The 12,878-nt window shown below is 33.6% G+C and overlaps 1 protein-coding gene and 5 non-coding genes across 6 annotated transcripts in view; 5 read left to right on the top strand and 1 right to left on the bottom strand.

Moving 5' to 3' along the window:
- LOC143222297 (adhesion G protein-coupled receptor E2-like) overlaps positions 1–12,878 on the bottom strand; it is a 58,487-nt gene that overhangs the window by 8,191 nt on the left and 37,418 nt on the right. The gene's annotated exons all lie outside the window — the stretch shown is intronic.
- TRNAS-CGA (transfer RNA serine (anticodon CGA)) lies at positions 197–278 on the top strand. Its single transcript has one exon. It is a non-coding gene; the product is annotated as a tRNA-Ser (tRNA).
- TRNAS-CGA (transfer RNA serine (anticodon CGA)) lies at positions 3,163–3,244 on the top strand. Its single transcript has one exon. It is a non-coding gene; the product is annotated as a tRNA-Ser (tRNA).
- On the top strand, positions 6,093–6,173 carry TRNAS-AGA (transfer RNA serine (anticodon AGA)). The gene has a single exon. It is a non-coding gene; the product is annotated as a tRNA-Ser (tRNA).
- Positions 9,037–9,118, top strand: TRNAS-AGA (transfer RNA serine (anticodon AGA)). Its single transcript has one exon. It is a non-coding gene; the product is annotated as a tRNA-Ser (tRNA).
- TRNAS-AGA (transfer RNA serine (anticodon AGA)) lies at positions 11,963–12,044 on the top strand. The gene has a single exon. It is a non-coding gene; the product is annotated as a tRNA-Ser (tRNA).

Here is a 12,878-nt window from a genome sequence, read left to right as displayed (position 1 = left end):
TGTGGTCGATAATAGAGCATAATATTTCAGTGTTGTGAAATGAAATGAGAGAAAAGTTCAAATAGTATAAGGTGTTTAAACTCTTCTTAGTTAAATGATATATCACATGATTCTATTACTTGTATATAAAACATATTCAAGTTTAAATTTTATTTTCCCACTGAGAACTAACGCTCACTTGGAAAAATAAATAAGGGCAGTCGTGGCCGAGTGGTTAAGGCGATGGATTCGAAATCCATTCGGTTTTTCCCGCGTAGGTTCGAATCCTACCGACTGCGAAACACCTACCACTTTTGCCTACTTCTTTTTTTTTTTTTTTTTTGAATGGAAACAATCGATACTTTTATATATGTAACTAGAGCAGCTATTGAACTAAAAATTGACATACTTAGTACCCAAAACTTCACACGCTATAACAATTCCCACTTATATTTCCAGAACATAATTGCTAAACGTTCCAACACCAGTAATTTTTAAATAATAAGAATCCTTAGAGTCCATGTCTTTAAAGGTCAGTTGGTAAATAATACAACACTTGATCGTTTTACTACAAATGTATATATGAAAAGTTATCCATAGTATGTCACAATTACTCTCTCTCACACATTTCGCTGAACTCTAGCAAAATTCATTGAAATTAGTTGAGACGAATTTCATAGAGGAATGTTGTTTGAAACAAATAATAGTGCTAACGATTCCAGTTCTCTGAGGATATTCAAACTTACTTCACTCGCGATAAAATTCGAACCTACGTGGGAGTATCCCAATGGATTTCAAATCCATCGTTTTAACCACTCGGCCACAATTGCCGTCATCACATTTCCTAGTTTAAGTTTTAAACACTAATCTTAGAAAGTATTGCGTTTTTAAACATCACGTTGATATTACTCAAATGCATTTGGCATCATGTTTTCTATTGAAACAAAATATAAAGTACAATACTTGCAAAAGTTTGCTGTCCTATCCATTGTGATGAAGATGAATTTAAGCATAAGTAGACGATGTATTGCTTTCGGCAACGTCTGTAACTGCGTAACATTTACTGATGACAAAGAACGGCTCATAAAACCTGGAACGCTTAAAATCAGAACGTAACAGTAAAAATTATCTTTTCCTTTAATTATTCTGTGTTTCTGAAAGTAATCGTTTTACAACTTATATCTCAGGCTAGTTGTCTTCACACAAAAATCAAACCGTAAACAAAGGAGGATGTGAGAAATGAAAGTAACAAGCGCAACCGTTGTCGGACTGAGAGCTGAGACATTCTCCAAATTTTATATTAAAAAAGGATAAAAATAAAGAAAATGAGATTTCAAAACGATAAAATGACAAATTCCACTTTCAATATTTAATAAACAATATTTCAAAACCTTAAATAAACTATGCAATAAAGATTTATTTATTTACTATGCTCGATTATTGGTAAGTTACCTGCATTGAACGACTTCTTTTTATCCTTTCTAATACTTTTGTCTTACGGATATTGGTCTTTCTTTGTTTGCTTCGGTTTTACGTGGGAAGAGTATTCGTTTCGTCTATACACTCTCGCCATACACGTACCGACTGAGTACATATATTGATAAAGGCATGTAGTCAAAACTTGTGAGTGGGAAAGAAAACACAGATATAATATTTTGTTTTAATTTGTTTTCAATTAAAAGAAAATATTATTCTATCCTTCTTCGAGCCATTTGTTAGGACACCACAACAAAGTTTTGCAAATTCCTGAAGAAAATATTTTTGAACGACAACCTTCAAACGTGCGAACTTATCATGTGCGTCCTTTCCACGATATCAAGATCCTACGAGGGTAAATAAGTATAAAAGTTCTATGATTATAATTCTTCAACCATACTAATTGTTGTAGAGTGAAGTGAACTTTGAACGCTGAAGAAGATAAGAACTTATTGAATAAATATTAAATTGTGAAGATGAAACCAAAGAGAAGTTATCATTTCTATTTATTAAAGCTCATTAAGAATTTAAAACACGAGACGTGTGAACTTGGGTTTGAACTTAGAAATGATTTTCATGTTACGACAACATAAATATGAAGAGAGAGCTCACAGTAAAACCGAACTAGAGCTGTTTTAAAGGCCACTTTTAGCCGATAAAATTATTAAAAATACTGGATGTGAAATTGTTTTTCCTCTGTTACTAAAGGGCTATCTTTGTCTAGCGTCACATTTTTCGAAACTACAGACAAGAACGAAGACACGGCTAGGGCTACATTAATCTAAAAGTGATATTTTAACTCCTCGACGGCTCAAAGGACTAGCATGTTCTTTCATGTAGTACAGACGTGCGACCGTTCGAAATATTTGCGATCAATTCACGTCCTTTGCGAGAATTATAACTTTGATTCCAATTGGGTAAAAGAAGGTCATATTGTTGGATGACCGTTCTCTGATAAGGAATGATTAGATATTAATTGGAGACATCACGATTTCAGTTTGAAAAGGTTTCTGTTTAAAAAACTATATTCTAACTCAGAAACTGTGACGAGGTTCACAGCACAGACGTTTTTCCTTTGTTTATTTTAGGATGAGAACCGTCAATTTTTTCGTTCTTTAAGGTGGAGCCGTATTGTGAACACCGACCGATAGTGCGATCACGCATGAGAGAAGTTGGTGAAAATATACGAGTTCATCTTACCCTACGAACTGGACGAGACACAAAAAGGGGATGTTAATTATAGCTGCAGACAAGTGACAATATATAAGATAATGTGAGTGACTCGTGAACCTAACAAGGATTACTATCGAGGATTCTGTAACAGGAGAAACAACATAACAATTTTGAGAGAGAAAAAAGTAATTACGCTCAACCTGACCGTCAGTAATCATAAACATAGATCGAATCTTGATGAAGAGATAAAACACTCGGATGCAAAGACACCACACTTTATCAATTATATACGCTACTGATTGGCTAGCCACGGGTTGCTGCACTGTGTAGGTTTAGTTTTGTGGTCGATAATAGAGCATAATATTTCAGTGTTGTGAAATGAAATGAGAGAAAAGTTCAAATAGTATAAGGTTTTAAACACTTCTTAGTTAAATGATATATCACATGATTTCATTACTTGTAGATTTAACATATTCAAATTTAAATTTTATTTTTCCACTGAGAACTAACGCTTACTTTGAAAAATAAATAAGGGCAGTCGTGGCCGAGTGGTTAAGGCGATGGATTCGAAATCCATTGGGTTTTTCCCGCGTAGGTTCGAATCCTACCGACTGCGAAACATCTACCACTTTTGCCTACTTCTTTTTTTTTATTTTTTTTTTCGAATGGAAACAATCGACACTTTTATATGTGTAAGTAGAGCAGCTATTAAACTAAAAATTGACATACTTAGTACCCAAAACTTCACACGCTATAACATAATTGCTAAATGTTCCAACACCAGTAATTTTTAAATAATAAGAATCCTTAGAGTCCATGTCTTTAAAAGTTAGTTGGTAAATAATACAACACTTGATCGTTTTACAATAAATGTATATATGAAAAGTTATCCATAATATGTCACAATTACTCTCTCTAAAACATTTCGCTGAACTCTAGCAGAATTCATTGAAATTAGTTGACAAGAATTTCATAGAGGAATGTTGTTAGAAACTAATAATAGCGCTAACGATTCCACTTCTCTGAGGATATTCAAACTTACATCATTCACAGTCGGTAGGATTCGAACCTACATGGGAGTATCCCAATGGATTTCAATTCCATCGTTTTAACCACTCGGCCACAATTGCCGTCATCACATTTCTAATTTAAGTTTTAAACACTAATCTTACTAAGTATTGCAATTTTAAACATCACGTTGATATTACTCAAATGCATTTTCCATCATGTTTTCTATTGAAGCAAAATATAACGTACAATACTTGCAAAAGTTCGCTGTCCCATCCATTGTGATGAAGATGAATTTAAGCATAAGCAGACGATGTATTGTTTTCGGCAACGTCTGTAACTGTGTAACATTTACTGATGACAAAGAACGGCTCATAAAACCTGGAACGCTTAAAATCAGAACGTAACACTAAAATTATCTTTTCCTTTAATTATTCTGTCTTTCTGAAAGTAATCGTTTTGCAACTTATATCTCAGGCTAGATGTCTTCACACAAAAATCGAACCGTAAACAAAGGAGGATGTGAGAGGTGAAAGTAACAAGCGCAACGGTTGTTGGACAGAGAGTTGAGACATTCGCCAAATTTTATATAAAAAATGATAAAAATAAAGAAAATGAGTTTTCAAACGATAAAAATACAAATTTCACTTTCAATATTTAATAAGCAATATTTCAAAACCTTAAATAAACTATGCAATAAAGATTTATTTATTTGTTGTGCTCGATTATTGGTAAGTTACCTGCATTGAACGACTTCTTTTTTATCCTTTCTAATACTTTTGTCTTACGGACATTGGTCTTTCTTTATTTGCTTCGGTTTTACGTGGGAAGAGTATTCGTTTCGTCTATACACTCTCGCCATACACGTACCGACTGAGTATATTTATTGATAAAGACATGTAGTCAAAACTTGTGAGTGGGAAAGAAAAACACAGATATAATATTTTGTTTTAATTTGTTTTCAATTAAAAGAAAATATTATTCTATCATTCTTCGAGCCATTTGTTAGGACACCACAACAAAGTTTTGCAAATTCCTGAAGAAAATATTTTTGAACGACAACCTTCAAACGTGCGAACTTATCATGTGCGTCCTTTCCACGATATCAAGATCCTACGAGGGGAAATAAGTATAAAAAGTTCTATGATTATAATTCTTCAACCATACTAATTCTTGTAGAGTGAAGTGAACTTTGAACGCTGAAGAAGCTAAGAACTTATTGAATAAATATTAAATTGTGAAGATGAAACCAAAGAGAAGTTATCATTTCTATTTATTAAAGCTCATTAAGAATTTAATACACGAGACGTGTGAACTTGGGTTTGAACTTAGAAATGATTTTCATGTTACGACAACATAAATATGAAGAGAGAGCTCACAGTAAAACCGAACTAGAGCTGTTTTAAAGGCCACTTTTAGCCGATAAAATTATTAAAAATACTGGATGTGAAATTGTTTTTCCTCTGTTACTAAAGGGCTATCTTTGTCTAGCGTCACATTTTTCGAAGCTACAGACAAGAACGAAGACACGGCTAGGGCTACATTAATCTAAAAGTGATATTTTGACGGCTCAAAGGACTAGCATGTTCTTTCATGTAGTACAGACGTGCGACCGTTCGAAATATTTGCGATCAATTCACGTCCTTTGCGAGAATTATAACTTTGATTCCAATTGGGTAAAAGAAGGTCATATTGTTGGATGACCGTTCTCTGATAAGGAATGATTAGATATTAATTGGAGACATCACGATTTCAGTTTGAAAAGGTTTCTGTTTAAAAAAAACTATATTCTAACTCAGAAACTGTGACGAGGTTCACAGCACAGACGTTTTTCCTTTGTTTATTTTTAGGATGAGAACCGTCAATTTTTTTCGTTCTTTAAGGTGGAGCCGTATTGTGAACACCGACCGATAGTGCGATCACGCATGAGAGAAGTTGGTGAAAATATACGAGTTCATCTTACCCTACGAACTGGACGAGACACAAAAAGGGGATGTTAATTATAGCTGCAGACAAGTGACAATATGTAAGATAATGTGAGTGACTCGTGAACCTAACAAGGATTACTATCGAGGATTCTGTAACAGGAGAAACAACATAACAATTTTTGAGAGAGAAAAAAGTAATTACGCTCAACCTGACCGTCAGTAATCATAAACATAGATCGAATCTTGATGAAGAGATAAAACACTCGGATGCAAAGACACCACACTTTGCCAATTATATAGCCACGGTTGCTGCACTGTGTAGGTTTAGATTTGTGGTCGATAATAGAGCATAATATTTCAGTGTTGTGAAATGAAATGAGAGAAAAGCTCAAATAGTATAAGGTTTTTTAAACACTTCTTAGTTAAATGATATATCACATGATTCTATTACTTGTATATAAAACATATTCATGTTTAAATTTTATTTTGCCACTGAGAACTAACGCTTACTTTGAAAAATAAATAAGGGCAGTCGTGGCCGAGTGGTTAAGGCGATGGACTAGAAATCCATTGGGTTTTCCCGCGTAGGTTCGAATCCTACCGACTGCGAAACACCTACCATTTTTGCCTACTTCTTTTTTTTTTAATTTTTTTTTTCGAATGGAAACAATTGACACTTTTATATGTGTAAGTAGAGCAGCTATTAAACTAAAAATTGACATACTTAGTACCCAAAACTTCACACGCTATAACATAATTGCTAAATGTTCCAACACCAGTAATTTTTAAATAATAAGAATCCTTAGAGTCCATGTCTTTAAAGGTTAGTTGGTAAATAATACAACACTTGATCGTTTTACAATAAATGTATATATGAAAAGTTATCCATAATATGTCACAATTACTCTCTCTAAAACATTTCGCTGAACTCTAGCAGAATTCATTGAAATTAGTTGACAAGAATTTCATAGAGGAATGTTGTTAGAAACTAATAATAGTGCTAACGATTCCACTTCTCTGAGGATATTCAAACTTACATCATTCACAGTCGGTAGGATTCGAACCTACATGGGAGTATCCCAATGGATTTCAATTCCATCGTTTTAACCACTCGGCCACAATTGCCGTCATCACATTTCTAATTTAAGTTTTAAACACTAATCTTACTAAGTATTGCAATTTTAAACATCACGTTGATATTACTCAAATGCATTTTCCATCATGTTTTCTATTGAAGCAAAATATAACGTACAATACTTGCAAAAGTTCGCTGTCCCATCCATTGTGATGAAGATGAATTTAAGCATAAGCAGACGATGTATTGTTTTCGGCAACGTCTGTAACTGTGTAACATTTACTGATGACAAAGAACGGCTCATAAAACCTGGAACGCTTAAAATCAGAACGTAACACTAAAAATTATCTTTTCCTTTAATTATTCTGTCTTTCTGAAAGTAATCGTTTTGCAACTTATATCTCAGGCTAGATGTCTTCACACAAAAATCGAACCGTAAACAAAGGAGGATGTGAGAGGTGAAAGTAACAAGCGCAACGGTTGTTGGACAGAGAGTTGAGACATTCGCCAAATTTTATATAAAAAATGATAAAAATAAAGAAAATGAGTTTCCAAACGATAAAAATACAAATTCCACTTTCAATATTTAATAAGCAATATTTCAAAACCTTAAATAAACTATGCAATAAAGATTTATTTATTTGTTGTGCTCGATTATTGGTAAGTTACCTGCATTGAACGACTTCTTTTTATCCTTTCTAATACTTTTGTCTTACGGATATTGGTCTTTCTTTATTTGCTTCGGTTTTACGTGGGAAGAGTATTCGTTTCGTCTATACACTCTCGCCATACACGTACCGACTGAGTATATTTATTGATAAAGACATGTAGTCAAAACTTGTGAGTGGGAAAGAAAAACACAGATATAATATTTTGTTTTAATTTGTTTTCAATTAAAAGAACATATTATTCTATCATTCTTCGAGCCATTTGTTAGGACACCACAACAAAGTTTTGCAAATTCCTGAAGAAAATATTTTAAACGACAACCTTCAAACGTGCGAACTTATCATGTGCGTCCTTTCCACGATATCAAGATCCTACGAGGGGAAATAAGTATAAAAAGTTCTATGATTATAATTCTTCAACCATACTAATTCTTGTAGAGTGAAGTGAACTTTGAACGCTGAAGAAGCTAAGAACTTATTGAATAAATATTAAATTGTGAAGATGAAACCAAAGAGAAGTTATCATTTCTATTTATTAAAGCTCATTAAGAATTTAGTACACGAGACGTGTGAACTTGGGTTTGAACTTAGAAATGATTTTCATGTTACGACAACATAAATATGAAGAGAGAGCTCACAGTAAAACCGAACTAGAGCTGTTTTAAAGGCCACTTTTAGCCGATAAAATTATTAAAAATACTGGATGTGAAATTGTTTTTCCTCTGTTACTAAAGGGCTATCTTTGTCTAGCGTCACATTTTTCGAAGCTACAGACAAGAACGAAGACACGGCTAGGGCTACATTAATCTAAAAGTGATATTTTGACGGCTCAAAGGACTAGCATGTTCTTTCATGTAGTACAGACGTGCGACCGTTCGAAATATTTGCGATCAATTCACGTCCTTTGCGAGAATTATAACTTTGATTCCAATTGGGTAAAAGAAGGTCATATTGTTGGATGACCGTTCTCTGATAAGGAATGATTAGATATTAATTGGAGACATCACGATTTCAGTTTGAAAAGGTTTCTGTTTAAAAAAACTATATTCTAACTCAGAAACTGTGACGAGGTTCACAGCACAGACGTTTTTCCTTTGTTTATTTTTAGGATGAGAACCGTCAATTTTTTTCGTTCTTTAAGGTGGAGCCGTATTGTGAACACCGACCGATAGTGCGATCACGCATGAGAAAAGTTGGTGAAAATATACGAGTTCATCTTACCCTACGAACTGGACGAGACACAAAAAGGGGATGTTAATTATAGCTGCAGACAAGTGACAATATGTAAGATAATGTGAGTGACTCGTGAACCTAACAAGGATTACTATCGAGGATTCTGTAACAGGAGAAACAACATAACAATTTTTGAGAGAGAAAAAAGTAATTACGCTCAACCTGACCGTCAGTAATCATAAACATAGATCGAATCTTGATGAAGAGATAAAACACTCGGATGCAAAGACACCACACTTTATCAATTATATACGCTACTGATTGGCTAGCCACGGGTTGCTGCACTGTGTAGGTTTAGTTTTGTGGTCGATAATAGAGCATAATATTTCAGTGTTGTGAAATGAAATGAGAGAAAAGTTCAAATAGTATAAGGTTTTAAACACTTCTTAGTTAAATGATATATCACATGATTTCATTACTTGTAGATTTAACATATTCAAATTTAAATTTTATTTTTCCACTGAGAACTAACGCTTACTTTGAAAAATAAATAAGGGCAGTCGTGGCCGAGTGGTTAAGGCGATGGACTAGAAATCCATTGGGTTTTTCCCGCGTAGGTTCGAATCCTACCGACTGCGAAACACCTACCATTTTTGCCTACTTCTTTTTTTTTAAATTTTTTTTTTCGAATGGAAACAATTGACACTTTTATATGTGTAAGTAGAGCAGCTATTAAACTAAAAATTGACATACTTAGTACCCAAAACTTCACACGCTATAACATAATTGCTAAATGTTCCAACACCAGTAATTTTTAAATAATAAGAATCCTTAGAGTCCATGTCTTTAAAGGTTAGTTGGTAAATAATACAACACTTGATCGTTTTACAATAAATGTATATATGAAAAGTTATCCATGATATGTCACAATTACTCTCTCTAAAACATTTCGCTGAACTCTAGCAGAATTCATTGAAATTAGTTGACAAGAATTTCATAGAGGAATGTTGTTAGAAACTAATAATAGTGCTAACGATTCCACTTCTCTGAGGATATTCAAACTTACATCATTCACAGTCGGTAGGATTCGAACCTACATGGGAGTATCCCAATGGATTTCAATTCCATCGTTTTAACCACTCGGCCACAATTGCCGTCATCACATTTCTAATTTAAGTTTTAAACACTAATCTTACTAAGTATTGCAATTTTAAACATCACGTTGATATTACTCAAATGCATTTTCCATCATGTTTTCTATTGAAGCAAAATATAACGTACAATACTTGCAAAAGTTCGCTGTCCCATCCATTGTGATGAAGATGAATTTAAGCATAAGCAGACGATGTATTGTTTTCGGCAACGTCTGTAACTGTGTAACATTTACTGATGACAAAGAACGGCTCATAAAACCTGGAACGCTTAAAATCAGAACGTAACACTAAAAATTATCTTTTCCTTTAATTATTCTGTCTTTCTGAAAGTAATCGTTTTGCAACTTATATCTCAGGCTAGATGTCTTCACACAAAAATCGAACCGTAAACAAAGGAGGATGTGAGAGGTGAAAGTAACAAGCGCAACGGTTGTTGGACAGAGAGTTGAGACATTCGCCAAATTTTATATAAAAATGATAAAAATAAAGAAAATGAGTTTCCAAACGATAAAAATACAAATTCCACTTTCAATATTTAATAAGCAATATTTCAAAACCTTAAATAAACTATGCAATAAAGATTTATTTATTTGTTGTGCTCGATTATTGGTAAGTTACCTGCATTGAACGACTTCTTTTTATCCTTTCTAATACTTTTGTCTTACGGACATTGGTCTTTCTTTATTTGCTTCGGTTTTACGTGGGAAGAGTATTCGTTTCGTCTATACACTCTCGCCATACACGTACCGACTGAGTATATTTATTGATAAAGACATGTAGTCAAAACTTGTGAGTGGGAAAGAAAAACACAGATATAATATTTTGTTTTAATTTGTTTTCAATTAAAAGAAAATATTATTCTATCATTCTTCGAGCCATTTGTTAGGACACCACAACAAAGTTTTGCAAATTCCTGAAGAAAATATTTTAAACGACAACCTTCAAACGTGCGAACTTATCATGTGCGTCCTTTCCACGATATCAAGATCCTACGAGGGAAATAAGTATAAAAGTTCTATGATTATAATTCTTCAACCATACTAATTCTTGTAGAGTGAAGTGAACTTTGAACGCTGAAGAAGCTAAGAACTTATTGAATAAATATTAAATTGTGAAGATGAAACCAAAGAGAAGTTATCATTTCTATTTATTAAAGCTCATTAAGAATTTAGTACACGAGACGTGTGAACTTGGGTTTGAACTTAGAAATGATTTTCATGTTACGACAACATAAATATGAAGAGAGAGCTCACAGTAAAACCGAACTAGAGCTGTTTTAAAGGCCACTTTTAGCCGATAAAATTATTAAAAATACTGGATGTGAAATTGTTTTTCCTCTGTTACTAAAGGGCTATCTTTGTCTAGCGTCACATTTTTCGAAGCTACAGACAAGAACGAAGACACGGCTAGGGCTACATTAATCTAAAAGTGATATTTTGACGGCTCAAAGGACTAGCATGTTCTTTCATGTAGTACAGACGTGCGACCGTTCGAAATATTTGCGATCAATTCACGTCCTTTGCGAGAATTATAACTTTGATTCCAATTGGGTAAAAGAAGGTCATATTGTTGGATGACCGTTCTCTGATAAGGAATGATTAGATATTAATTGGAGACATCACGATTTCAGTTTGAAAAGGTTTCTGTTTAAAAAACTATATTCTAACTCAGAAACTGTGACGAGGTTCACAGCACAGACGTTTTTCCTTTGTTTATTTTTTGGGATGAGAACCGTCAATTTTTTTCGTTCTTTAAGGTGGAGCCGTATTGTGAACACCGACCGATAGTGCGATCACGCATGAGAGAAGTTGGTGAAAATATACGAGTTCATCTTACCCTACGAACTGGACGAGACACAAAAAGGGGATGTTAATTATAGCTGCAGACAAGTGACAATATGTAAGATAATGTGAGTGACTCGTGAACCTAACAAGGATTACTATCGAGGATTCTGTAACAGGAGAAACAACATAACAATTTTTGAGAGAGAAAAAAGTAATTACGCTCAACCTGACCGTCAGTAATCATAAACATAGATCGAATCTTGATGAAGAGATAAAACACTCGGATGCAAAGACACCACACTTTGCCAATTATATAGCCACGGTTGCTGCACTGTGTAGGTTTAGATTTGTGGTCGATAATAGAGCATAATATTTCAGTGTTGTGAAATGAAATGAGAGAAAAGCTCAAATAGTATAAGGTTTTTAAACACTTCTTAGTTAAATGATATATCACATGATTCTATTACTTGTATATAAAACATATTCATGTTTAAATTTTATTTTGCCACTGAGAACTAACGCTTACTTTGAAAAATAAATAAGGGCAGTCGTGGCCGAGTGGTTAAGGCGATGGACTAGAAATCCATTGGGTTTTTCCCGCGTAGGTTCGAATCCTACCGACTGCGAAACACCTACCATTTTTGCCTACTTCTTTTTTTTTAAATTTTTTTTTCGAATGGAAACAATCGACACTTTTATATGTGTAAGTAGAGCAGCTATTAAACTAAAAATTGACATACTTAGTACCCAAAACTTCACACGCTATAACATAATTGCTAAATGTTCCAACACCAGTAATTTTTAAATAATAAGAATCCTTAGAGTCCATGTCTTTAAAGGTTAGTTGGTAAATAATACAACACTTGATCGTTTTACAATAAATGTATATATGAAAAGTTATCCATAATATGTCACAATTACTCTCTCTAAAACATTTCGCTGAACTCTAGCAGAATTCATTGAAATTAGTTGACAAGAATTTCATAGAGGAATGTTGTTAGAAACTAATAATAGTGCTAACGATTCCACTTCTCTGAGGATATTCAAACTTACATCATTCACAGTCGGTAGGATTCGAACCTACATGGGAGTATCCCAATGGATTTCAATTCCATCGTTTTAACCACTCGGCCACAATTGCCGTCATCACATTTCTAATTTAAGTTTTAAACACTAATCTTACTAAGTATTGCAATTTTAAACATCACGTTGATATTACTCAAATGCATTTTCCATCATGTTTTCTATTGAAGCAATATATAACGTACAATACTTGCAAAAGTTCGCTGTCCCATCCATTGTGATGAAGATGAATTTAAGCATAAGTAGACGATGTATTGTTTTCGGCAACGTCTGTAACTGTGTAACATTTACTGATGACAAAGAACGGCTCATAAAACCTGGAACGCTTAAAATCAGAACGTAACACTAAAAATTATCTTTTCCTTTAATTATTCTGT

The sequence above is a fragment of the Tachypleus tridentatus genome, chromosome 8, assembly GCF_004210375.1.
Source record: "Tachypleus tridentatus isolate NWPU-2018 chromosome 8, ASM421037v1, whole genome shotgun sequence".
In the NCBI taxonomy this organism is placed as follows: domain Eukaryota; kingdom Metazoa; phylum Arthropoda; class Merostomata; order Xiphosura; family Limulidae; genus Tachypleus; species Tachypleus tridentatus.
Note: the sequence above shows the minus strand (reverse complement) of the source record. Positions and strands in the feature narration are given on the sequence as shown.